The sequence below is a fragment of the Juglans regia genome, chromosome 14 (genome assembly GCF_001411555.2).
Source record: "Juglans regia cultivar Chandler chromosome 14, Walnut 2.0, whole genome shotgun sequence".
Lineage (NCBI taxonomy): Eukaryota > Viridiplantae > Streptophyta > Magnoliopsida > Fagales > Juglandaceae > Juglans > Juglans regia.
The window spans coordinates 11,998,896-12,011,869 of NC_049914.1; positions in this window are offsets into that span (position 1 = coordinate 11,998,896).

A 12,974-nucleotide genomic window follows, 5' to 3' on the forward strand; every position below is an offset into this window, starting at 1 on the left:
AAAATTATCAGGCTAGCCACAGAATCCGCCGGTTGTCACCTTTCTGTTAGCCTCGAGCCGCCTCAGTTCCGCCTTGTCCTTGCGGTGAGCTTTTGCCGAACGCTTGCACTGCTTCTCCGTCTTTGTTTTTTTTTTTTCTTCTCTCTCGCTGGCTGTGTGCACTTATTCTTTTTACATCTCTCTCTCTTGCTCTCTCTCGCTCTCTCAGTGTTTTTTTTTTTCACGTCGCCGACCACCCAGGACCTCCCCAATCCGTTGTCGTGAGCTTTCCTCTGGTGAGCAAGGATCCGCCGCACGTCTCCCTTCCTCCTTGGTAATCCTTCAAGATAGGAAAGTTTTCACCCCGTAAAGCCCTTTAGAAAGAAGAATAATTTTAAGATTTTATTACAGTTTTGACCTTTGTATGATGTTTTCTGATATGTGGTTACGTGGATTTAGTTTAATGGGTTTTTGTTTTAAATGGGCTTGGTTTAATTGGGTGTGGTTTAAAGATTGGGCTTGGTTTTTATTATACATGAAAGAAAAAAAGATTATATTGTTAATTTGAACTATTTAGTTTTCAATTGAACTCATTTTAAGTTGGCCTTATTTTATGAGATTTTAAGTAGCCATAGTATTCTATTAATCTATAATACGTTATGGGTACTTTAGTATTTTAAAAACACTGATATTCAGTTATCTTAATACTTATTCGATAAATATTCTTCTTCAGTACGAATTCGATTAAGTGGATGTTGATAGTCTTAGAAAATGATGGTATTTTGGGAATTTTGAGAATTTTAGATTTTGAGGAATTAAATATGTTATTTTAGAAGGTTAGGATTAAATATCGAAATATGTGATTAATTGAAAATTTACGAGAATTACGTGATTATTTTATAGGTGAAGATTAATTATTGTTCGACATTTTGAGGAAAATTCCGAAAAAGCTAAGAAGTTCTGGTAAGCGGGATTCATATGCTAGACTTTGCATTAAAATAAAATAAGCTAAGGTTATTTTTGGAAAATGTGCATGTTTTGTTATGAAAAGAAATTTGAACTACCTCAGTTATTTGTTCTACATTACTCATGAGATTCTTTTTAAGAAGAAAGTATTTTCTATCATGACTGGTGTAGACATAAGCTTATTTTTGACATTCTGTTATTGAACTGAGACAAATGAGTGAATATGAAAACTTGATAAATTTCGCATGTGACGTGAAGATGTTCTGAATCTGTTTTGGAAAATGTGAAATGATCTGAATATCAGTACTCTGTTTTGATATGATGTGGCATCTGAAAAACCTCTGGTATGACTTTCTGATTCTGTTCTGACTCTGATTTTGAGTCTGATATAGTGATTCTGATTCTATTTTGCTCTGATATGTGACCCTGTCACGGGATATAATAGTGACTTTGGCCCTGTCATGGGAGATAATAGTGACCTCTGGCCCTGTCACGGGATACAATAGTGACCTCTGGCCTTGTCACGGGATACAATAGTGACCTCTGGCCCTGTCACGGGAGATAATAGTGACCTCTGGCCCGCCACGGGATATAATAGTGGTTTTCTGTTCTGAGTGCAATCACTTTGGTAACATGGTGATTTATGTTCTGCTTGGCTTTCCGCAGGATACACAACCCTACCACAGGGATTAAACAAGGTCTTTGTTCTGATGTAATGCTCTGATATGATATGATAAGACGAAGATATTCAGTCATGTTGTGCCAAATGAGTCTTTGAATATGAAAAGTTGGTTTTTGAATATAAAATGTTTGAAAAGTTGCTCTTATTTTCTGATAAAATGTATTGTTGAGATTTGCATATTGATATTGAAATGTTTGTTTTCTGCATTTTGAACTCTGTAAAAATGCTTATGTTTACATACTAGTATATATCCTCTGCTTACTGAGTTTTGATAACTCACCCCTTATCTCCAATTATTTTTTAGATGATTTTTGAACAGTCCAGCTAAGGATCAGGATTATGGAGCATCGGTGAAATGATTATTTAAGCATAGTGGATTACTCATAGAAGATTTCTAAGAAGTGGCGGATTTTATTAAGAGATTTTATAGTATTCTGATGATGTTATATTTTGGAGTCTATAAATATACTGATAAATTGTGAAGTTTAAGTTAGAGGGAGTAACTCTTCGATCCTTGCGGGACCGGGGCGTTACATTAATGAACTCCTTCAACATATAAAATAAAACAAACTCCACAAGGTCTCAAATAATGCATCATTGTCTAAAAATACTACTCAAGGGTATAATAAGTAATATCCTAAATAACAATCCTCCAAATCTCTTGTACCCTTTGACACTTATTTCAATATGTTAGCCTACTTTTGGATCTTAGGAATTTATTCCTCTACACTCAACTAGACCCGCATGTACTTCCTAGTCCTTGCCCTCAGTCGGAATCTCAACTTCATATAAAAGATAATTGAGTGAGTTATCAACAACTTAGTATGCAGGGAACATATACCTGGTTTAAACATGTGCCAATTACAAAACGAAGAAATATATAGTTCTAAAAAATAGCAGTCATATTCTCAAACACACTTCGTCATAATAATAGTATATGCAAAAGACTTTAGGTACAAGTATAATTGAAATAAGATCGGAAGCAGGAATAGAACATAGGCCATGTTTACTCCATGGTTGGGTTATGCATATATGCTGTTAACCAATTAGAACATAAATCAATGTCTTTTCATCAAAGTGATGCACTCAAAACAGAGGCCATGTTTACCTACGCGGCAAAGTTGTTTATTTTTTGGGCTAGGAATCAAATACCACTATTATATCTCATGGTGGGGTCATAAATCAGAGGCCACTATTATATCCTATGGTGGGGCTAGAAATCAGAGCAAAACAGAATCTTATGCCTCAGGGTTTTTGTTTGCTTTAACATTTCATAACAACGTATTGAGTAGATGAAAATCATATAATTGGATTAAATATTTCAAATTTCATATTCACATTTTATGCAGTAGAGAAACATAGTACAAAAACTGCTCATCTATACACAAATCATGATAAAATGTCAGATTTCATAATTCAAATATAGAGACTAGTGCAGAAAATAACCAAGATTGCTTCATAAACAAATATGCATGTTTTTCACAAAATCAAACTCAGTCAGTTTTTGGTAAAGTTTAGCATAGAAGGACATCCTACCCGACTTTTGTAGTATACTGTCTATGCTTTTAAGTAGAAAATAACAAGTACCATGTAACGACCCGATCCTACTTTTTTATGGATAAATTTTGGATAATTTTATTAGGTTCAATAAATGAGTTAAAGCCCATAAAAGAGTTTATTCGATAAGTTATATTTATTTGAACTAGAGTTAAGGCAACGTTATAACAGCCCGCTAGAAATTTATTGATGGAATTTCTATTGACTTTAGGAATCTTGTAAAAACCCCATAAGTTTTTACGAATCGACCAATTGCATAGGTTTTAGTCTGTCAACATAGTTAATATTATCACTCACTCTAGTGCTAGAAATATGATTTTTATTTATTTGAGGTGGTTAGAAGTGTCAGAATGCATTACGGTCTACGCCATTAGACTCAGTGGATTATTTAGGATTTTATGGCGCAATAGCCTATTTTCATAATTCCAGACGAAACGTTTGTTAGAAATTGTGAAATTATTTTTAGGGGCACTTCGAGATTGAATTTCGGTAAAAGATTTTCACTGTAGGTTAATATGAATATTTAGGAATTTTTTAGTGTTAAGTTTATAATTCACTTTTTCGGAGTGAATAGTAACCTCGGTAAGCGTACCAATTGCAGTGTTTCAAAATCACAGTGTGGAATGTCTAAATTAAATTAGAGAAGTTTTATTTGGACACTTGGCAAGATCTTAGCCACACTTAGTGAATAATATTAGACACTTGGCACCATGAGGAGCGTTAGATGGATTTGAAAGAATCAAGCTGTGAAATCATGCCACTTAAGCAAAATTTTGTTTCATCTGATCAACCAAATTGTGCCAGACCAAAGAGGTTTTCAATCCTAATGAAACCCTAAATGGTGGGAATCCAATTGAAAGCCCAAAAGCATTGTTGAAATCGAAACCCTAAACGGTTTCCCCAAAACCCTAAAGTTGGCCTCTAAACATTTTCTAATCCGATTTCTAAAATTGTGTTTAATCACTTGATTAAATCACTTCCACATGCTATTAATCATTCAAATTTGTGTTATAACATCTTTATCCAACCTTGTTAACCTTGAAAAACTGATTGGACCAAGTGATATTGGATTTGGGCTTGATAGCAACCCAAACCTTCTTTAAACCCCAAAATTTAAACTCCATTCAGTTTAGGCCCTTTAAGGCCCACGAATTTGGTCACCATATGATTGCTTCATGGCTAAGTTTTGTACCCCCACTTGGCTGGCCAGATCTTTACAAGAAGGGCCTAGAAGGTTCTTGAAATACATAGCTAAAGGGCCACCTCACTCTTTCACTCTTACACTCCACCTTAAGAAAAGATTTTGGACATATTTTTATGAGGAGAAAAGGCCAAAACTCAACCTTTCCTTCAGTCCTATCACTTTCATAACTTGTGTAAGAGGCTCTCCAGTCCACTTCCCACGAAAAGCAACTCTCCTTTACACTTTTCCTTCATAGAACACAAAAGACACTCTCGGACAGTTTTTCGTACCTATTTTGAACGCCTGTTTAGAAGCTTTTGTATGTGTTTTCTCGCAAATTCTCCTTCATGAAAGTTATTTATTTTGGCGTCTAGTTTACGTGGATATCTTATTCGTTCCATTTGGAGATCATTTGATTGGTAAAAAGTTGTTTAGACCCCAGAAAGGTCATTTTGTTCGATAAACTGGAGAGTGTGTTATATTTTGGAGTTTTTGACCAAGCTAATGAATAGATCTTGGTCAGAAATTTTTATGGAGTACTTTCAACATGTGTATATGATTATGGGTTGAGGATTTGTTGCATGATTAAAAGTTTTGGTGAAATATTTTCTTAGGTCTAGAAACTTAGAAACTGGAAGAGGGAAAACAGTTTCTGTTTTGAGAAAGTTTAAATCTTTTATGGTTTAATCTTATTCCAATGGCTTTGATATTTTTATTGGAAGATCCTAAGCATCTTATATACATGTTAGAATGTTATTTTGAATATATTTGATGTTAGTTTCGAAAATATGAAATTTTATGCAAGGAGGTATTCAGTTTGGCCAAAGTGATGATGTTCTTTGCTAAATTTATGTTTTGGTTGATGTTTAACTATGTGATCTTGAGTTTGATGCTTGGATATGTTTTAGAACATATTTTTAAACCATGTGATGTTTGGGTTTGAAGATCGCATCTTTATAAGTCATGGATCAAGAGGTTGATTAAAACAAGTTAGAAACAAAATTCTGTTTTGAACTTAGAAGAAAAACCAAAAAGTTCAAGTATGGTTTTAGTGATTTTGATGACTTTTGTTCATGAATCAAAACATGATTATTCTTAGGAATATGTTATGAGTATAGTAGAAGAAAATTTTTGGTTTAATCATGAGTTTTGAAATTTGAAAGAATTACAAAAAAATCAAGAGAAATAGCCTTGTAAGTTTTGGACCAATAGAGTTTTAATGGTTGTGTTGACTTTTAAATTTTTTTGAATTGATATTTGAGCTTAGGACAAAATTTACATAAGGTATGTAAATTTTGGTGATTTTTGGAATTAGGGGTAAAATGGTAATTTCACTCTAAGTTGATATTTCTACATATTCCTAATTGTTAGTGATTAAGTTCTAATTTTTAGAAATCACTACTTTCAGTTTCTCATGATCGCACTTGAGTTTTGTCTTGAAGTGCGAAAATCGAGGTAAGTTAATTATTAACTTACTATCAATTTAATGTGTATGTGTGATACGTAAGGGAACTAAAGTGTATGTATGCATGTTATCATATGTGCCATGTCAAGTCATTACATATTTATTTGTTACACAGAATTTATTCTGTCATGATTTATTCATCTGTTACACAAAATATTCTATCATGTATTGCTATACATTGCAAGTATGTCATGTTAAGTTAAGTATGCCATCTGTTACATGTATTTCATGCCACATAATATTCACTGTCACATATTACTTCATGTTAAGAAATGTTGTCTGTTATATGGTATGTCATGTTACGAAATGTTGCATGTTACATGTATGCCATGTTATGAAATATTCTCTGTTACATTTATGTCTCGAAGTATGTCATGTCTTTCATCTTAGTTCATGTCACGTTATGCCACGTTAGGACTTCTGTCTTTTATGTTACGTTCATGTTATATCACGTTACGAAATGTCATGTATACCAGTTAAGTTATTCATTTCAATCACGACCCTAAGCGCTAAGATGGGGTAATATCCTAGTGGAACTCTTTTGTTCACGCTGGAGTGTCTAAATAGGTGTGAAATTCCCTAGGTTGACGAAGTACAGTCAACAAGTTGCGAATGAGGCCTAATTAGCTGGTCACCAGAGCGCGCCAGGCACTAACACCGATGGTGCCACACATTATGTTACTTGTGTCCACAGCAAGTGTGGTACAAACAAATAAGTCATGTGGTCACAACAACTGTGGAGCATGAAGTATAGGGCCACAACAACTGTGGAGCATACACTACATGAGACACAGCAATTGTGACACGTAGAATATGTGGGGCCACAACAACTGTGGAGTACGTATTAACGCACTCACAGCTGGTATAGACACCTGTGATGTGATGCGGTAATCGGCAGGGACACACGGCTCAAGGGGACCTGTGTAGCACCCATATGGCCACGTTAATGATTAAGTCTATTGAATAAGATTCCAAGTTCAAGTCATGTTTCATGTTATGTTATGTTCAAGTTTACGTTCACGCAATCATAGTAATCCCATGAGACAAGAATATGTTTCAAGTTCATGTTATGTTATGTTCACGTTCACGTTATATTCCAAGTTCACATTTATGTTATGTCATGCTCAGGTTCAAGTTATGTTCAAGTTCATGTTCAAATTATGCATGTTCACGTTCATGCTATGTTTCAAGTCCATCTTATGTTCCAAGTTCACGTTCATGCTATGTTTCAAGTCCATGTTATGTTTCAAATCACGTTCATGCTAAGCTTCAGTTTCAGGTTAAGTTATGCCAGTTATGTTATGTTGTATGTCAAGTTATGCTATAATTACTTATGATTTGATTATGCATTCATGCTTTTACTGCCATGCATGCATCACTAACCTGTGTGGAAGTTTCCTGTTAACTTGCTGAGATTTGTAATCAAATCTCACTGTGGTAGTCCCAACTATCATTCCCCCTGAATGGTAGATTTTGCTACAGGATCTGAAGGAGAACCGAGAATCAACCAACTGGAAACGGTCAACTAAGCGACGGTACAACGTAGATGGTAGTACAGTAGTTACCTCAGATTACTACTTTTATTTGTGGTGTTCAATCTCCAACACTCTTTTGATCACAACCATTTTGGACTAGTGTTGTGTTCTCAATTGTTTAGTACGTCATTATGTATGAAGTACGTTGTAAGTATTTGGGATCTTTCGGTTTGATGCATAGTATTGCTAAAGAAAAAAATTATCCGCTGCGAATATTGCATAATGCTAGATGCATGTTAGGAATATTGCATCTTATATGTTATGCACGGGGGCAGGTAACCTTGTGTTGCATGTCTCGACGCTTCAAATGTTCGTCAGATCCTAAGCGGAATTTGGGGGCGTCACATATGTTATTTTTTGAACTCCAACCCCGTGAGTGTTAGACTTCAAACACTATTAGCATTCTAGATTCCTCTTTATAATGAAACCCTAACTAATTCCCTCTATGAACTCCAAACCATGCGCGTCTTCATCATCAAAGTTCACTAGGATTACAACTCTACATGAGCCCTCTTCATGTTACAATTTCTTAAACCAATAGTATATATATATATCTACTACTCCTTCGTGAGAATAATTCAAGCCGTAGTACCCAAACCTTCCTCAAGTTCTCACTATGTTCTTCCTTACCCACTTTGATTTTCTTTTTCCCTACATAACCCGTCACACTGCCAGCAAAAGCTATCAGCAACCAACAGAGCAGCCCTCACGTTACCCAGCTCCTTTATGTCGCTCCTTTCATAGCAATGCCATGAGATAATCACAAGCACCGCCCAACCCATGAGCAAATCGTTAACCTTCACTCAGTTGTCACCTCCACGAAAAGGCTAAGAGCCACTCTGCAGTTGGACCACTGCAAGCCACCGGGAACCCACTGCACAGAACCAGTCCGATGGAAACACCACGTCGCAGTTGCCAATCGAACCGTTGCTTGCACCCTGTGCCGCAGGAAGCTCCTCCACGTCTCCTCTCTTAGCCGCTGCACCACGTCAAGCTGCCACCTCCTTCTTATACACTGTCTGGAGAGCACCTCGACCAGTGTCTCTCTCTGCCAGCGACCTACACATCCAACAATGTATCAACATCCCCTGTTTTTAGCTCGTCAAAATCAAGCACGTACGTCCCCAACAAACCACCATCACCAAGAGCTCCTCCATGTCGAGACCCCATAGAAATTGCCGCCAAAGGATGTTCGGCACCCCCCAATCTGTCGCAAGCCTCTCACAGCCTCACGGTGAGTCCTCTCTGTCGCTCACGCCATGCTTATTCCCTCTCGTAATCTCTCTCTCTTTCATCATGTTGCCTCTTTCTCTCTCTCTCATCACTTTCTCTCTCAATTGCATAGTCACCCAGCTCGCTAGAGTGTCTCTGCACTTGCCACCGTTCAGTGCAACCCAGCCTCACACCTAGCTCTCGGTAAGCCCTGCTGTCCTTCTACGTAATTGCATGGTTTCAAACGAAAGAAACCATGTATGTAACAATATGACAATTTTGCCCTTTGAGTTTAGTTTGTAATGTAATGAGCCTAAGCAGGCATATTAGGATCTTAATTAGAGCTGAGTTATTTCTTAAATTATCATGAAGACAAACATGTATGTTATTAGCCTGTATTCGGATTCTAAATTATCATTTTGGGCAAGTGGGATAGGCTTGTTTCTTAAATAGACTTATATTGAATTAAAATTAGGGCAAGTGTGTAACACCCCGTCCCCAAAAATCCGGAGAGTTAACTCATATTACTTAATAATCAACTCCAACATTGCTAAAACACTTCCAAAAGCTCCAAATCAAACGTAAACACTTCGAATTTAATTAACCACACAAACTCATATGTCAAATCCTCAATACAGTAACCCAAAAAAAAAACATAAATTACTCATATGTCAAATCCTCAATACCGTAAACACTTCTCTACATGTCACTTAAACTCATATTTCAACAATATAATTAACAAAAATCACCAATACTCATTGAAAACTTTCTATTCTTAATCAACTATTGTTAAGTCGTCTCACCCAATGCTTCATAGTCTTGATCCTCAGCTGAAAAATTCAAAATCATTTGAAAATATTGTGAACATAAAGGGGGTGAGTTATCAAAAATTCAGTAAGTAGAGAACATATGCTAGTATGTAAACATGAGTATTTTCACAGAGTTCAGAATGTGGAAACAAAATATTTCAGTTTTCAATATGCATATCTCAAAAATACATATTATCAGAAATCCAGAGCGATATTTCAAACATTTCATATTCAGAAAACAACATTTCATATTCAAAGACTCCTTTGACACAACATGACTGAACATCTTCATCTTATCCTATCATATCATAATAGAGGCCATGTTTAACTCCCATGGTAGGGTTATGCATTCTGCGGAAAGCCAAGCATAACATAAACTACCATGAATATCAAAGCGATTGCATTCAGAACAGAAATCCACTATTGTATCCCGTGGCAATGCCAGAGGTCACTATTATATCCCGTGACAGGGCCAGAGGTCACTATTGTATCCCGTGCCAGGGCCAGAGGTCACTATTGTATCCCGTGACAGGGCGAGATGTCACTATTGTATCCCGTGATAGGGTCAGAGGTCACTATTATATCCAGTGACAGGGCCACATATCATAGCAAAACAGAATTAGAATCACCACATCCGAATTAGAATCAGAGTCAGAACAAAATCAGAAAATCATGCCAAAGGTTTTTCAGGTGCCAAATCATATCAAAACAGAGTACTGAAATTCAGATCATTTCACATTTTCTCAAAACAGATTCAGAACATCTTCACGTCACATGCAAATTTATCAAATTTTCATATTCGCTCATTTTTTTCACAATTCAGGAACAGAATGTTAAAAATAAGCTCATGTCTACACCAGTCAAACCAGAAAATATCTTATTCTTATACAGAATTTCATGAGTAATGCAAAACAAATAATTGAGGTCGTTTCAAGTTTCCTTTCATAAAAAAACATACATATTTTTTCAAAATTGAACTTAATTCATTTCATTTTTATGCAAAGTTTAGCATAGGAACCCTGCTTACTTGGACTTCTTAACTTTTTAGAATTTTGCTCAAAAATGTCGGGTCGACTATAAATCGTCATTTATAAAAATAATCACATAATTTTCGTAAGTTTCCAATCAATCACGTAGTTTGATATTTAAGTCTAAACTTTTAAAATAACTTATTTTAATTCCTTAAAACCTAAAACCCTCATAATCCCCAAATATATCATCACTTCCTAAAATCATCAATATCCACCATAACCAACGTCAAATTTAAAACACCAATATTTAAAGCCGAAACAACCAACAAATCTCACCATAAACCAATCACACAAACAACTCCATCATCCAATCCAACCAACCTCCTAACTCCTCGGACTCAGTCCGGCACAACCAACCAATTCACAGTAAAAATGGATAAGTGCAAAAATACATTTAGATCATGAAAGTTCTTTGGGAAAATACTTACAACGCTATAACATAATTTTTGAAAGATCACGAAGGTACAAGAGGCGGCGGCACAGTAACAGAACAGTGCAAAATGCACTCAGTCGTGGGTCTCAAAAACTCACTTTTGAACAGGGACAAACCAAGACTCGAGATTACTAGGGAATGGCTTAGGGATGTCGGTAAAACTAGTAGTGGTGGTGGTTGACCGTGGGTGGCGGCGTAGAGGGCGGTTGAAGTCCAAAATGTCCAAAACAGAAATGTTGATGGTGGAGCTTCACTGGTGGAGGATCGGAGCTGCGGATGGGTGGTTTAGGTTACTAGGAGGTCAAGGAAGATGTGGTGAAGAAATGGTGGCCGAAGGTGGCGCGACGGCGACGCGCGAACACAAGGGGTGCCACGGCTTGATGTCTTGCGTGGGGTCTCACGGCGGCGCAAGAGAGGTTGGCAATTGGAGGGTGAGGTCGCCGGCCGGAGAGGAAGAGAATGGAAGGGGCGGTGTTGACCACGGAGGCACACGGCGGCAGTGGCTGGAGGACGACGAAACGGACGGGAGGAGGGAGGGGGTTCACTGGGGAGAAGAAAGAGAGAGGAAAAAAAGAAATGCGGAAAAGACAAGGAGAAGAAAAGAAAAAGAGGAAAAGAAAAAAAAAAGTGAGGGAAAGAAATGAGGTCTAATCCTCACATCTTGGGTCACAAAAATGATCAAACGAAAAAGATTTCAGAAAAGTAAGTTAAATAAAGTAATTTAAACGTAGTGATTAAATGAAAATAAAATAATTAACCCAACTATAAATTAATTTAAAATTAAGAGCAATTTAAATGCATAACAATAATTAATGTATAGAAAGCATATCAAAATAATTTTCACAAATAAAAAAAAAAGAAATCAAGAAATAAACCAACGAGAAACCCAATAAATTTTAAAACAAGAGAACCAATATTTAAATTAATTAAAATAAATCATTTAGTTAAAATACACTAAAATACAGGATATTACAAAGTGAATATCAGTTATATGTTGATGAATTTAGGGAAATGATGGTATTTTAGAGATTAGTATGCAAAATGATGGTATTGGTACTTAAGTGGGATAGACTTGTTCATTTTATTTACGTATGTATTTATGAGTATGCACGTTTTTTAAGAAACCTTATTTTTTTATGTTTACTGTATGTTGCGTTGCTTATTAAGTATTGGACTCATTTTTGTATATTTTTATATTTTTAAACCACCCCAGGTGATGACATTTCTGACGATGAGACTGCAGGCCTGGACTTGACCTAAGGAGGCGAGGCAGAGGCCTAGATAGTTTATGTCATGTTCAGTTTATGATTTAAGAGTTTAAATAAATTAGTTTGATAAGCACATGAGATTCTAGTATTTTTTTTAATAAGTGTTTCCGCAGATTCTATTTTAAATTTTAAGTATCTAACAAAGGTTGTTTTATTTATGAAATTTTTCGCATCTGGCGCGTTATTAAAAAAAATATATTTGTAGTCAAGTTTAACAGCGCATTGGCTCCTTGAAAATTCTTAAAATGTCTTTATTAGAGAGCGGGATGTTACATATCATGACCTCACTAGGCTTGAAGCAGTGTTTGACCGAACTCGATGACAGAATGGCAAATTGAATGGTGCCTTGTGGTTCGCTTGTGGTGCGATGGCCTCCACTAGTTGCGAGGGCAACAATCTCGTGCGACATCATGAGTGGCGGAGGAACTAGGCGGCGTGGATGGGTCACGCGGGCTCCAATGGCCTTCGTAGGTCACCACGGTTAGCCTAACATTGAGACATAGTTCAACGATCCAGATGGAGGCAGTAGTGCTGAACGTTCCACGGTTAGCGAAGGTGTAGAGGAGAGAAAGAGAATGAGAGTGTTGAGCTTGGGAGATAGAGGCTTGATGTAGAGGAGCTTTATGGTGCATGGCGATACATTGAGGCTTCAGGGTATCGACAGTCGAAACTATAGAGAGCGGCCTGGCACGATCTGAGATGAACGGCTTGGAGCTGGGCACCCTAGTGAGCTGCGATCACATAGAATAGACGGTAACGTGCGCAGAGAGTGAGAAGCGTGGTGGTATTTGTGTAGTACGAGAGAAAGAAAAATTATAGATACAACCGCCTTATGTAACCAACGTGCAACTGGA